The following is a 15,353-nucleotide window of genomic DNA, read 5'->3' on the forward strand; positions in this document are numbered from 1 at the left end:
TAATCCAAGAGGCATTGACCAAAACAAGTAGCAAGTTATTTTCAAGTTCTACGTGGCATTTGGATGACCATATCTTGAATACTACGCACAGTTTTGGTCTCCTTATTTAAGGAGGGATGGTTGGATAGACTGGGCTTGTTTCCACTGGAGTTTAGAGGATGAGGGGGATTTGTTTGAAACCTTTAAGATTCTGAATGGTCTTGACAAAGTGGATATTGAAAAAAGGTTTCATCTTGCGGTTAATCCAGAACTAGGGATAGAGTTTAAAATTCGAGATCACTTTGTTCAGTCAGAGAGGAGGGGAACTTTTTTGTTCTGACAGAAAATTACATGAATTTGAAACTCTGTGCCTCAGAAAGTGCAGGTGAAGATTTTTAAGGTGAAAGTAGATTCGTGTTGCACTGATAAATCAACATTTGTCAAAGCTTGAGGGAAATGTCAAATTCAAGTTATAAATAGATCATTCACGATCTGTTGAATGATGGAGAAAGTTTAGAGGCCACACCGTCATCTGCTGCTACTAACTTGTACATTCATTTAATCTCATTTTTAAAATGTACCTTTTACATTCATTTTACAGTGCAGCACTTCCCCAGTACTGACCCTCCGACAGTGTAGCACTTCCCCAGTATGGACTCTCTGACAGTGCAGCACTCCCTCAGTATTGGCCCTCCAGCAGTGCAGCATTCTCCAGTACTGACCGTATGACAGTGTGGCACTCCTTCAATATTGACCCTCTGATAGTGCGGCACTCCTTCAATATTGACCCTCTGATAGTGCGGCACTCCTTCAATATTGACCCTCTGACAGCGTGGCACTCCCCCAGCACTGACCCTCTGATAGTGCGGCACTCCCTCAGCACTGACCCTCTGACAGTGCGGCACTCCCTCAGCACTGACCCTCCGACAGTGCGGCACTCCCTCAGCACTGACCCTCTGACAGTGCGGCACTCCCTCAGTACTGACCCTCTGATAGTGCGGCACTCCCTCAGCACTGACCCTCTGACAGTGCGGCACTCCCTCAGTACTGACCCTCTGATAGTGCGGCACTCCCTCAGCACTGACCCTCTGATAGTGCAGCACTCCCTCAGCACTGACCCTCTGACAGTGCGGCACTCCCTAGTACTGACCCTCTGACAGTGCGGCACTCCCTCAGCACTGACCCTCTGACAGTGCGACACTCCCTCAGTACTGGACAAGAATTGTTTGACCAGATTCAATTCTCTCTATGTGACGAATGATCACTTGACACTGTGCTGTTTTCACCTGAGTGGGTAAAATAATAATAACAGAATTTTTGTGTCTCGTTTTGTTTCTCTGTGAAAATTCAGTGAATATTTTAGTCAATGACTGGAAGCCAGTAAGAGCAAGAGATATTAGATACTACTTTCTACACTCAGGAGGTCAGAGCTAAAAGTTCCCAGCTGGGTTTAACATTCTGAATCAATCGGGAAAACCTCTGATTGCTCAGGAGAACGCAGCGAATATGTTGAACAATCCCCCCCCACCCCCTCTACATGAAAATCAGGAGGAGCTGAGAAAGACTCAAATCAACAGAATAATGGGCTGCACTTCACAATCAGACAAGTGCTCCTTACTTTGTAATTCTAGCGTTTAAAGCTGATTACAAAAGGACCTGCCTTATTCTGATCTTTTAAACAAGTATTCATTTTAAAAAAATTATAATAATTTTGCTAACAATTTTAAGACTAATTATACTTATTTCAGGAGGGATTTAGAGAGATATTTATTTATGGTGCTCTTTGCCTGATTATTGCAGTGTTTTAAATGTCGAAGTGTAATTATAACTCGTAAAAAGCAAAAACGCAGGGCTGATTCTGGTTTTCCAGAAAGCAAGGTTTTGAAGGTGAGTCTCAACATTGGATTCATCTGCTGGAGGAGTAAAATCTTCAGCCAAAAGGACAAAAACATTCAATCACTGTGAAAAAGACTCATATCTGTTACAGAAAGTCACGTTGATGAACAATAAACAGCCTGATATAGTCAGGGTCACCCTCCACTTTTCCTGTGATTTTGGGTAGAACAAGCTTAAAGCTACTCTAGGAATGGCTGACATATTGAGCTAGGAGAAAACAAAAGCAGCAGGTGCTAGACATAGGGGGCCGCACAGTGCCTCAGTGGTTAGCATTGCTGCCTCACAGCACCAGGGTCCCAGGTTCGATTCCAGCCTAGGGTGACTGTCTGTGTGTTTGCACATTCTCCCTGTGTCCGTGTGGGTTTCCTCCCATAGACCAAAGATGTGCAGGTCAGGTGAATTAGCCATGGGAAATTGCTCATAGTGCTAGATGCATTATGCAAATGGGTCTGGGTGGGTTACTCTTTGGAGAGTCAGTGTGGACTTGTTGGGCTGAAGGGCTTGTTTCCACACGGTAGGGAATCTAATCTAGCAGGGGCTGTTCTTATGGGCTAAAGGCTTGTGGAGTTGTGGCTGAGATGAGGTCAGCCACAATTGTACCAAATGAAGGAGCAAGCTCGAGGGGCTGAATGGCCTGCTCCTGCTCCTAGCTCTTATGTTTGTCTGTACAAAGAGACTTGGGCTCAATTTCAAAGTTTACAGAAGCCACTAAACTGGGAGGACAGCTGTGTGAAACTGCAGAGGAACACAACAACTTGGTGGAGCAGGCAAATAGGAGGCAGAGAAGGTTCAAGGAAGAGAACGTGAGGTGATATACTTTGGTCAGGAGAACACTGAAAAACAAAACAAAATAAATTCTAAAGGGAGTACGGGAACATAGTGACCAGGGGGTATATGTGTACAGACCATTGATTGCAGCAGGACAAGATCAGAGAGCAGTTAATAAAGCACACAGTATCCTTTGCTTTATTAACAGGGGCATAGAGTCCAAGAGCAAGGAGCAAGGAGGTGATGTTGAACTTTTATAAGAGACCTGTTAGGTCTCAGCTGGAGTATTGCATCCACTTGGGGGAAGCTTCTTACAGGAAAGATGTGAACAGTTTGGAGAGAGAGTGCAGAAGCAATTTGCAGGGGTGGTTCCAGGAATGAGAAACTTCAATGATGAGGAGAGTTTGAAGAGGTTGGGATGATCTCCTTCAAGAGAGAAGGGCTGAGAGGAGATCTGATAGAAGGTTCAAACTCATGAGCAGCCTGCACAGAGAAGGTAGGGAGAAACTGTTCCCACTCGCAAAAGAAACATGAAAAGAGGATGTTGATTTAAAGTGATGTGCAAATGAAGCAAAGGTGATATGGGAAAACAATGTTCACCCAGTGAGTGGTTCGGGTCAGGAACACACTGGCTGGAATATATGGTGGTGGCAGGTTCATTGAGGCACTTAAGAAGAAATTGGACGGGAATTTGGATGGAAATGATGTGCAGGGAATATGGTGAAAAGACAGGAGATTGGTGGAAGGGATTACACTGCAGACACAATGGGCCAAATGGCTCGCTTCTGTGTCATAAGAATTTTGTGATTCTGTGTTTCTGTGAAATATTAACTCTATTTGTGACTTTACAGATGCTGCCTGTCCTGCTGAGTATTTTCAGTACTCTTTGTTCTTTATTTTGAAGATCCAATACCTGCAGTATCTCATTTTTATTGTGTAGGATAAACCTCATATTTTGGATGACAGATTAAACTAGGGCTGTTGTCCCTTGACAGTCATTGGCATTACTATCACTGAATTAACTCACTGTCACCATCCCGGGGTTATCATTGACCAGAAACTCAACTGGATTCACCAAATAAACTCAGTGTTCCCCCAGCCTCCTGCCTGTCCCTCCTGATGCTGCCTGCCTTGCTGTGTTCCCCCAGCCTCCTGCCTGTCCCTCCTGATGCTGCCTGCCTTGCTGTGTTCTCCCAGCCTCCTGCCTGTCCCTCCTGATGCTGCCTGCCTTGCTGTGTTCTCCCAGCCTCCTGCCTGTCCCTCCTGATTCTGCCTGCCTTGCTGTGTTCTTCCAGCCTCATACCTGTCTTGACAAGGTGAGGATGGCAGACCTCCTATCTACAGAAAGTTTATGAACATCTGGCCTCTGAAGCACTTATGTACACATTGAGCTTTGAACTACAATAAAAAGGAACATTGAACGAAATGGTGGCTATAAGTCCAGGGTCTATGTTGACAAAGAGACACTGGAGTATTGCATATAGTTTTGTTCCACTTACTTGAGGAGGGATATAATTGATTTGGAGTCAATTCAGAGGAGGTTCATTATATTGATTTTAGGCACGAGGAGTTTTATTTATGAAGAGATTTTGAGCAGTTTAGGTCTATAGTCTCTGAAGTTTGGAATGCAGGTGTCACTGGCTGGGCCAGTATTTATTACCCAACCCTAGTTGACCTTGTGAAGGTGGTGATGAGCTGCCTTCTCAAACCACTGCAAGTCGTACTGTCAGCTGCATCTCTTACATTTCAGCAATCATAGAGTCATAGAGTCACAGAGATGTACAGCATCGAAACAGACCCTTCGGTCCAACCCGTCCATGCCGACCAGATATCCCAACCCAATCTAGTCCCACCTGCCAGCACCAGGCCCATATCCCTCCAAACCCTTCCTATTCATATACCCATCCAAATGCCTCTTAAATGTTGCAATTGTACCAGCCTCCACCACTTCCTCTGGCAGCTCATTCCATACACGTACCACCCTCTGTGTGAAAAAGTTGCCCCTTAGGTCTCTTTTATATCTTTCCCCTCTCACCCTAAACCTATGCCCTATAATTCTGGATTCCCCGATCCCAGGGAAAAGACTTTGTCTATTTATCCTATCCATGTCCCTCATAATTTTGTGAACCTCTATAAGGTCACCCCTCAGCCTCCGACGCTTCAGGGAAAACAGCCCCAGCCTGTTCAGCCTCTCCCTGTAGCTCAAATCCTCCAACCCTGGCAACATTCTTGTAAATCTTTTCTGAACCCTTTCAAGTTTCAGAACATCTTTCCGATAGGAAGGAGACCAGAATTGCATCACTTCGTGAAAATTTAGTAATTAGCTGCAAAACTTCACTGAGATGTTTTGAGGTTTTGGAAGGTGTTATTTTTTATTTTGCAAAGTGCTGATATTACAGACAACAGGTGAATAGAGAGTTTTCCCTGGACAGAGTGAAGTGCTGGTTTCATCCATTCAGTGCCACACAGGGTCCAGCTTGAACCTTCTGTACAGATTCTGAGCTGTCGTCAGATTCAATCATTTTACAGGAGCTTAATGGAAAGAAATTGCCAGAGGAAAGCCCTGACAATTGGGGTGCAACCAATTATATCATTTCTCCTCGTCATTGAGCTTGACTTGGGCTTGGTCCCATTTGCATTTCTCTTGCTAATGGCTTCCAGCTGTGCGTTGGCTAATGAGAAATGATTACTCAGTTTGATCAGAAACCCTCAACTGGAGCATCATTGGTGTGTGCCCGGGCTCTAATATGATTTATTTAATCCTGACTAAGCTGAACTGAACAACAATTCAGGCTTCAGAATCAGAGGCCAAATCTTTAACTCCTGAAACGATGGGATAGGCTGAAGGAACTGTACGTGAAAGACAAGAGGTCAATAGCAGAATAAAATGATGTCACAGCACAAAGAGATGAGGAGTCAGAGGGAAGGAATCTGCTGTGTTTGGAGATGAATCAGTGGTGTTTAATTTAGATAAATGTGAGGTGCTGCATTTTGGTAAGGCACGGTGAGTGGCACAGTGGCACAGTGGTTAACGCTGCTACCTCACAGCGCCAGAGACCTGGGTTCAATTCCCGCCTCAGGCGACTCTCTGTGTGGAGTTTGCACATTCTCCCTGTGTCTGTGTGGGTTTCCTCCCACAATCCAAAAATGTGCAGGTCAGGTGAATTGGCCATGCTAAATTGCCCGTAGTGTTAGGTGAAGGGGTAAAATTGTAGGGGGGGGGGATGGGTCTGGGTGGGTTGTGCTTCGGTGGGACGGTGTGGACTTGTTGGGCCAAAGGGCCTGTTTCCACACTGTAAGTAATCTAATCTAATCAAAACTTGACCAGGACTTATACAGTTAATGGTAGGTCCCTGGGGACTGTTGCTGAACAAAGAGACTGAGAAGTGCAGGTTCATAGTTCCTTGAAAGTGGAGTCACAACTTCACAGGATTGTGAAGAAGGCATTTGACATGCTTCCCTTCATTGGTCACTGCACTAAGTATAAGAGCTAGGACACCCTGTACAGGACATTAGTTAGGTCACTTTTAGAACACTGTGTTCAATTCTGATCTCCCTGCTATTAGAAAGATGTTGTGAAACTTGAAAATGTTCAGAAAAGATTGACAAGGATGTTGCCAGATTTGGAGGATTTGAGCTATAGGGAGAAGCTGATTAGGATGGGGCTGTTTTCCCTGAAGCTTTGGAGGCTGAGGGGGTGACTTTATGGAGGGGCATGGATGGGGTAAATAGACAAGGTCTTTTATCCGTGGTAGGAGAATCCAAACTAGAGGTCATAGGTTTACAGTGAGAGGGGAGAGACTTAAAAGGGACCTGAGGGGAAACTTTTCACGCAGAGGGTGGTGCATGTATGGAATGAGCTGCTGGAGGAAGTGTGGAAACTAGTACAATTACAGCATTTAAAAGGCATCTGGATGGGTACATGAATAGGAAGGGTTTAGATGGATATGGGTCAAATGCTGGAAAATGGGACTAGATTCGTTTAGGATATCTGGTCGGCATGGACGAGTTGGTACTGAAGGGTCTGTTTCCATGCTGTATAACTCTATGACTCTATCTGTTGCCCTTGTCCTTCTAGATGGAAGTGGTCGTGGGTTTGGAAGGTGCTGTCTGAGGATCTTTGGTGAATTTCTACAGTGCATCGTGTAGATAGTACACACAGCCGCTATTGAGCATTGGTGATGAAGGGACTGGATGTGTATGAACATACGAATAAAGAACAAGAGGAGGCCATTCGGCCCTTCACACCTGCTCCACCTTCAATAAGATCATGGCTGATCTGACTTTAACTGCAACTCTTCATTCCTACATATCCCCATTAATCTTCCATCCTCTTGCTCATCAAGAAACTATCTCTGCCTTCAAAATATTTAAAGATTCTGCATCCACTGGCTTTTGAAGTAAAATGTCAAAATCCTCCTGAGAGAAAAGAAAAGTTTCCTCATCTCTATTTTAAATGTGTGTTGCTTTATTTTTAAACAGGGATCCCTTGTTCTAGACTCTCTCACAAAAGGAAACATCTCTCCACATCTACCCAGCCAAGTTCCCTCAGGATCTTATGTTTCATTTAAATCACCTCAGACTCTTCTAAACACCACAGCATTCCAGATATTAGTCTGGTAAAACGAGACTGAACTGCTTCCAAGCATCAGTTTGTAAGTATGATAAGCAGTACCATACACAGCACTCCAGGTACAGTCTCACCAATGCCCTGTGTAACTGAAACATAACCTCCCAACTCTTGCATTTAATTCCCTTCAGAATAAAACAATTACATATTTGCTTCCTAATTACTTGCTGTCTCTGCACACCAACCTTCTTTGTTTCATGCACGAGGGCACCCAAATCCTTCTGTATTTCAATGTTGTGGCCATTTCGGAGATATGGACAGAACAGGCACAAGAATGGTTGTTGCAGTTTCGGGGTTTAGATGTTTCAGTAAGAACAGGTAAGATGATAAAAGAGGGGGGAGGTATGGCATTGTTAATCAAGGAAGGTACTATGGTGGCTGAAAGGACTTTTGAGGGCTTGTCTACTGAGGTAGTATGGGCTGAGATTAGAAACAGGAAAGGAGAGGTTACGCTGTCGAGAGTTTTTCATCGATCTCTGAATAATTCCAGAGATGAAGAGGGAAGGATAGCAAAGATGATTCTGGATAGGAACGAGAGTAACAGAGTAGTTGTTATGAGGGCCTTTAACTTTCCAAATATTGTCTGGAAATACTATAGTTCGAGTACTTTAGATGGGTCAGTTCTTGTCCAGTGTGTGCAGGAGGGTTTCCTGACACAGTATGTAGACAGGCCAACAAGGGGTGAGGCCACATTGGATTTGGGACTGGGTAATGAGCCCGGCCAGGTGTTAGATTTGGAGGTAGGTGAGCACTTTGGTGATAGTGATCACAATTCGGTTATGTTGACTTTAGCGATAAAAGGGATAGGTATATACCCCAGAGTTATAGCTGGGGGAAAAGCAATTATGATGCGATTAGGCAAGATTTAGGATGCACAGGATGGGGAAGGAAACTGCAGGGGATGGGCACAACTGAAATGTGGAGCTTATTTAGGGAACAGCTATTGCATGTCCTTGATAAGTATGTACCTATCAGTCAGGGAGGGAGTGGTCGAATGAGGGAGCCGCGGTTTTCTAAAGAAGTTGAAGCTCTTGTCAAGAGGAAGGAGGAGGCTTATGTTTGGATGAGACATGAAGGCTCAGTTAGGGCGCTTGACAGTTACAAGTTAGTCAGGAAGGACCTAAGAGAGAGCTAAGAAGAGCAAGAAGAGGACATGAGAAGTCATTGGCAGTTAGGATCAGGGAAGACCTTGAAGCTTTCTACAGGTATATCAGGAATAAAAGAATGACAAGAGTAAGATTAGGGCCAATCAGGATAGTAGTGGAAAGTTGTGCATGGACTCCGAGGAGATAGGAGAAGTGCTAAATGAATTTTCGTCAGTATTCACACCAGAAAAAGATAACGTGGTCCAGAAGAATACTGAAATACAGGCTACTAGACTATATAGGATTGAGGTGCACAAGGACAAGGTGTTAGCAATTCTGCAAAGTGTAAGAATAGATAAGTCCCCTGGGCCAGAAGAGATTTATCCTAGGCTTCTCTGGGAAGTTAGAAAGGTGACTACAGAGCCTTTGGCTTTGATCTTTATGTCGTCGTTGTTGACAGGAAAAGCTCCAGAAGGGTGATTTAGCGGTTTGGATCAGAAATTGGCTAGCTGAAAGAGGACAGAGGGTGGTGGTTGATGGGAAATGTTCATCCTGGAGTTCAGTTACTAGTGGGGTACCACACGGATCTGTTTTGGGGCTACTGCTGTTTGTCATTTTAATAAATGACCTGGATGAGGGCCTAGAAGGATGGGTTAGTAAATTTGTGGATGACACTAAAGTCTTGGAGTTGTGGGTTACAGAGGGACATAGATAAATGTAGAAAAGAGCTGAGAGGTGGCAAATGGAGTTTAATATGGAAAAATGTGAGGTGATTCATTTTAGAAGGAGCAATAGGAATTCAGAGTACTGGGCTAGTGATAAGATTCTTGGTAGTGTAGATGAACATAGACCCCTGAAAGTTGCCACCCAGGTTGATAGGGTTGTTAAACTGGCATATGGTGCGTTATCTTTTACTAGTAGAGGGATTGAGATTCGAAACCATTAAGTCATGCTACAGCTATACAAAACTCTGGTGCGGCTGCATTTGGAGTATTGCGTATAGTTCTGGTCACCGTACTACAGGAAGCATGTGGAAGATTTGGAAAGGGTTCAGAGGAGATTTACTAGGATGTTGTTTGATATGGAGGGAAGGTCTCGCGAGGAAAGGCTGAGGGAACTGAGGCTGTTCTCGTTAGACAGAAGGTGTTGAGAGGTGACTTAGTTGAGACATATATGATAAGCAGAGGGTTCGATAGAGTGGACAGTGAGAGCCTTTTTCCTTGGATGGTGATGGTTAGCACGAGGGGACAGTGCTTTAAATTGAGGGGTGATAGATATAGGACAGATGTCAGAGGTAGTTTCTTTACTCAGAGAGTAGTAGGAGCATAGAACACACTGCCTGCAACAGTAGTAGACCCGCCAACTTTAAGGGCATTTAAATGGTCATTGGACAGGCATACAAATGGAATAGTGTAGGTTAGATGGGCTTCAGATTGGTTTCACAGGTCGGCACAACATCGAGGGTTGAAGGGCCTGTACTGTGCTGTAATGTTCTATGTTCAATGTTCTGTGTTCTATGTATCTCAGAGCTCAGCAAACTCTCATTATTTAAATAAAATGCTTCTTTTATAATCAGTCAGCCAAATTAGTCAATTTTACATGTTTCCACATTGTACTCCATTTGCTGGATCCTTGTCTACTCACTTGGGCTCATGCCCGAAATGTCGATTCTCCTGCTCCTTGGATGCTGCCTGACCTGCTGCGCTTTCCAGAACACATTTTTCAGCTCTGATTTCCAGCATCTGCAATCCTCACTTTCTCCTACTCACTTAACTAATCTGTTTCACTTCACAGTCTCCTTACGTCCTCTTCACAATTCACTTTCTGACCTACTGTTGTCCATATGTAAACTTAGCTAGTATACCATTGATCCCTTCATCTAAATCATTTTTACAAAGAGTTGAGGCTCCAGCGCCTGTGGTTCACCCCTCATGACATACTGACTTCCTGTAAAAGACCTACTTATTCCCCTTCTTTGACTTGTGCCTTGTAGATGGCGGATAGGCTAATGGGAGTCAGGAGGTGAGTTACTGCAGAATTCCTCACCTCTAACATAGAACACAAATAACATAGAAAATGCAGCGCAGTACAGGCCATTCGGCCCTCAATGTTGTGCCAACCTGTGGGACCAATCTGAAGTCCATCTAACCTACACTATCCTATTCTTGTCCATATGCCTATCCAATGACCATTTAAATGCCCTTAAAGTTAGCGAGTCTACTACTGTTGCAGGCAGGCTGTTCCACGCTCCTACTACTCTCTGAGTAAAGAGACTACCTCTGACATCTGTCCTTTATTTATCACCCCTCAATTTAAAGCTATGTCTCCCTGTGCTAGCCATCACCATCCGAGGAAAAACGCTCTCACTGTCCAACGTATTTAACCCTCTCATTATCTTATATGTCTCAATTAAGTCACCTCTCAGCACTCTTCTCTCTATCAAAAACAACCTCAAGTCCCTCAATGTTTCCTCGCGAGACCCCTTCCCTCCATACCAGGCAACATCCTAGTGAATCTCCTCTGAACCCTTTCCAAAGGTTCCACATCCTTCCTTTAATGCAGTGACCAGAACTGTACACAATACTCCAAGTGCGGCCACACCAGAGTTTTGTACAGCTGCAGCATGACCTCATGGTTCTGAAACTCAAGCCCTCCATCAACAAAAGCTAACACGCTGTACGCCTACTTAACAACCTTATCAACCTGGATGGCAACTTTCGAGAATCTATGTATGTGGTCACCGAGATCTCTCCACTCATCTACACTACCAAGAATCTTACTATTAGCCCAGTATTCGGCATTCCTGTTACTCCTTCCAAGGAGCATCACCTCACACTTTTCCACACAAAACTCTATTTGCCACCTCTCAGCCCAGCTCTGCAGCTTATCTATGTCCCTTTGAAACATACAACATCCTTCGGCACTGTCCACAACTCCGCCGATCTTAGTATCATCTACAAATTTATTAACGTATCCTTCCATGCCCTCATCCAAGTCATGTATAAAACTGACAAACAGCAGTGGACTCAAAACAGATCCTTGCGGTACACCACTAGTAAATGAACTCCAGGATGAACATTTCCCATCAACCACCACCCTCTGTCTTCTTTCAGCTAGCCAATTTCTAATCCAAGCTGCTCAATCCCATGCCTCTGTATTTTGCGCAATAGCCTACCACGGGGAACTTTATCAAATGCCTCGCTGAAGTCTATATACACCACATGAACCCCTTTACCCTCATCCACCTGTTTGGTCACCTTCTCAAAGAACTCAATAAGGTTCATGAGGTATTCAGATTCTGGATTAGTGATGCTGGAAGAGCACAGCAGTTCAGGCAGCATCCAAGGAGCAACAAAGTCGACGTTTCAGGCAAAAGCCCTTCATCAGGAATATTCCTGATGAAGGCTTTTGCCTGAAACGTCAATTTTACTGCTCCTTGGATGCTGCCTAAACTGCTGTGCTCTTCCAGCGCCACTAATCCAGAATCTGGTTTCCAGCATCTGCAGTCATTGTTTTTATCTTCGTGAGGTATACAACCTATCCTTCACAAAACTGTGTTGACTATCCCTAATCAACTTATTCCTCTCTAGATGATTATAAATCTATCTCTTATAACCTTTTCCAACATTTTACCCACAACCGAAGTAAGGCTGACTGGTCTATAGTTACCAGGGTTGCCTCTACTCCCTTTTTTGAACAAGGGGGCAATATTTGCTATTCTTCAGTCTTCTCACAGTATTCCTGTAGACAATGATGTCAAAGGTCAAAGCCAAAGGCTCGGCAATCTCCTCCCTGGCTTTCCAGAGAATCCTAGGATAAATCCCATCCAGCCCGGGGACTTATCTGTTTTCACACTTTCCAGAATTGTTAACATCGCCTCCTTATGCACTGCAATCCCACTCAATCTAGTAGCTTGTATCTCAGTATTCTCTTCGACCACATTGTCTTTTTCTAGTGTGAATACTGACGAAAAGCATTCATTTAGCACTTCCCCTATCTCCTCTGACTCCATGCACAACTTTCCACTACTGTCTTTGATTGGCCTTAATCTTACTCTAGTCATTCTTTTATTCCTGATATACCTGTAGAAAGACTTGCTGTAGTAGTCATTGTATTTGTACAGATAGTCCAGTTCAGTTTCTGGCCAATAGTGATCCTAGCTGTTAGTCGATAAAGCTCTTCATGATCAACAATTGGGAACATGTTTGACAGAGATCAATGAGAAACTATCTTTGATGGCCAGGGTTAAAAAAAGTCACTAACGACACAGTGAAATGGTATGGAGAATGCTAGGCTCTGACACCTGAGAGCTTGTGGTTGGGGTTGTAGATTGAATTTGCAGAGATTGAAGGGCCGCAGCTATTGGTTTTGATAGATTATCATTTAAAATGGGTTGAGATATTTCCAATTAACTAAAAACAAGCAAATCTTTAGAAATGTGTCATAGATGAATTGTTCCACGTGGATTTACAAAGGATTGCAGTTTTGCTGAGAAGAGTTTTCAGATTTCATTATAAACATTTGAGCTTCACCGAACCTGAAAGCAAAGGTAAGAGAATATCAACGTCATTGGTTAAGGTGGTTACTACTTCATTTTGCTGCACTATCTGATGGTCAGTGCTGAGGGAGTGCCGCACTGTCAGAGGGTCAGTGCTGAGGGAGTGCCGCAATATTGGATGGTCAGTGCTGAGGGAGTGCCGCACTGTCGGAGGGTCAGTGCTGAGGGAGTTTTAAAAAATTTATTCACTCATTGGATGTGGGCTGTTTGGGTCAGCGGTTGAAGCCCATCCCTAATTGCCCAGAGGACAATTATGAGTCGCCCAGATTGCTATGGTTCTGGAGTCACATGTAGGCCAGACCAGGTAAGGATGGCAGTTTCCTTCCCTCAAGGACATTAGTGAACCAGTTGTTTTTTTTTCTGAAAATTAACAATGGTTTCTTGGTCATCATGAGACTAATTTCTAGATTTTTATTGAATTCAAATTCCACCATCTGCCATGGTAGGATTCGAACTCAAGAGAAAAAAAATTAAGGATGTCTGGATAAACAGTCCAGCAATACTACCACTAGGCCATCACCACCCCAGTGCCACATGATCAAAGGGTCAGTGCTGAGGGAGTGCCACATGGTCGAAGGGTCAGTGCTGAGGGAGTGCCACACTGTCAGAGGGTCAGTCCTGACGGAACGCAACACTGTCAGAGGGTCAGTACTGAGGGAATGTCGCACTGTCAGAGGGTCAGTACTGAGGGAATGTCGTGCTGTCAAAGGGTCAGTACTGATGATTCCGTGCTTTCAGATGGATATATTAAACTGACACTCCAGGTCATCTATCAGATGCTCAGACGTGCTTGATCCACTGCAAGAGAAAGAGCAGGGGTTCTTCCCTGTGACCTCATTACTATTCATCTCTCGACCATTGACACAATACCAATGATGTTTTGAATGAGGATGCTGTGTGATAGGGCTTGTTGTGCACAAATTAGCATCTGGATTAGTGGTGCTGGAAGAGCACAGCAGTTCAGGCAGCATCCAAGTAGCTTCGAAATCGATGTTTCGGAAGGGCTTTTGCCCGAAACGTCGATTTCGAAGCTATTTGGATGCTGCCTGAACTGCTGTGCTCTTCCAGCACCACTAATCCAGAATCTAGTTTCCAGCATCTGCAGTCATTGTTTTTACAAATTAGCATCTGTCTTGCCTACATTACACCAGTGGCTACAGTTCATAAATACTTTATGACTTATTGAGGAAATTCTTGTTGGTTAAATAGTTGGCATCAAAAACACTTATTTTAATGAATGGCTTGATGAGGCCCAAAACACCAGGTCTTTTGCACAGTTGCTATCTAGCAAATGCAACTTCAAATTAATTAACCCAGGCTAGTGACTCCACTATCTACACAAGGCCCAAGGCAGGAGTGTGATGGAATACTCCCTACGTGCTGGATGGGTGCAGCCCCAACAACACTGTGGGCAGCACGGTAGCAGTGGGCGGCACGGTGGCACAGTGGTTAGCACTGCTGCCTCACAGTGCCAGAGACCCGGGTTCAATTCCCACTTCGGGCAACTATCTGTGTGGAGTTTGCACGTTCTCCCCGGGTCTGCGTGGGTTTCCTCTGGGTGCTCCGGCTTCCTCCCACAGCCCAAAGATGTGCAGGTCAGGTGAATTTGCTGTGCTAAATTGCCTGTACTATCAGATGAAGGGGTAAATGTGGGCAATGGGTCTGGATGGGTTGCTCTTCGGAGGGTCGATATAGACTTGTTGGGCCGAAGCTTGACACCATCCAGGATAAACCATACTGCTCGATTGGCACCACATCCACAGTATGTCAATAGTTTGATGAGGGAAGGGGCCATATTGGACCTGCTGTTGGTGAATGAGCCAGGCCAGGTGGTAGAAGTTGTGGTGGGGGATTTCTTTGGAAACAGTGACCACAATTCTGTAAGTTTTAGAATACTCGTCGACAAAGATGAGAGTGGTCCTAAGGGAGCAGTACTAAACTGCACCAAGGCCAATGATATCAAGATTAGGCAGGAGCTGGGAAATGTGAATTGGACACAGCTATTTGAATGGGAAGTCCACATTTGATATGTGGGAGTCTTTCAAAGATGGGTTAAAGACAGTGCAGGATAGGCATGTCCCTTTGAAAGCAAAGGATAGGAAGGGCAAAATTCGTGAACCATGGATGACAGGGGAAATCGTACGACTAGCCAAGAGAAAAAGGGAAGCATACATAAGGTCTAGGCAGCTAAGAACAGAACTGGCCCTGGAGGAATATTGGAAGAGTAGGATCAGTCCAGTGAGGAGTCAAATGGCTAAAAGGGGTCATGAAATAGCTTTAGTGAGCAGAATTAAGGAGAACCCCAAAGTCTTTTGTTCTTATATAAGAAGCAAGTGGGTAACTAGAGAAAGAATTGGTCCACTAAAGGATAATGAAGGAAGGCTGTGTGTTGAACCTGAGAAAAAGGGCGAGATTCTGAATAATTACTTTGCATCAG

This window comes from Chiloscyllium punctatum, chromosome 7, assembly GCF_047496795.1.
Source record: "Chiloscyllium punctatum isolate Juve2018m chromosome 7, sChiPun1.3, whole genome shotgun sequence".
In the NCBI taxonomy this organism is placed as follows: Eukaryota; Metazoa; Chordata; class Chondrichthyes; order Orectolobiformes; family Hemiscylliidae; genus Chiloscyllium; species Chiloscyllium punctatum.